Raw genomic sequence first — 394 nt, 5'->3', positions numbered from 1 at the left:
AAAAAGAATATTATATGTTCAAAAAATTTGTAAACAATCACAAAGTCTTAAAAATAATTTTTAAAATTATTATTAAATTTAATATTAATAAAATAAAATTTACTAGATGATTTTAAATAAAGCAGTGTCACTAGATTTTAAATAATTCTTTGTCATAAGAAAAAAACATTAAAAAGAAGAAGCAAAAATAAACAGGCAATGGTATATTACGTTATCATAACCCGCATACGTTATAGCGATAAGACTACCTACACTATTCTTCCTTCCTTTTTGATGATCACATTCGTTTGTCGCATTTCTTGAATATGAGGATTCCATATTAAAAAAATAATATTAAAAATAACTATGATAAAATTTTTAAATTATAAATATAGAAAATGAATATAATGAAATA

This window comes from Apis dorsata, unplaced genomic scaffold (assembly GCF_000469605.1).
Source record: "Apis dorsata unplaced genomic scaffold, Apis dorsata 1.3 scaffold_585, whole genome shotgun sequence".
Classification (NCBI taxonomy): domain Eukaryota; kingdom Metazoa; phylum Arthropoda; class Insecta; order Hymenoptera; family Apidae; genus Apis; species Apis dorsata.
This window is presented reverse-complemented; position numbering follows the sequence as displayed.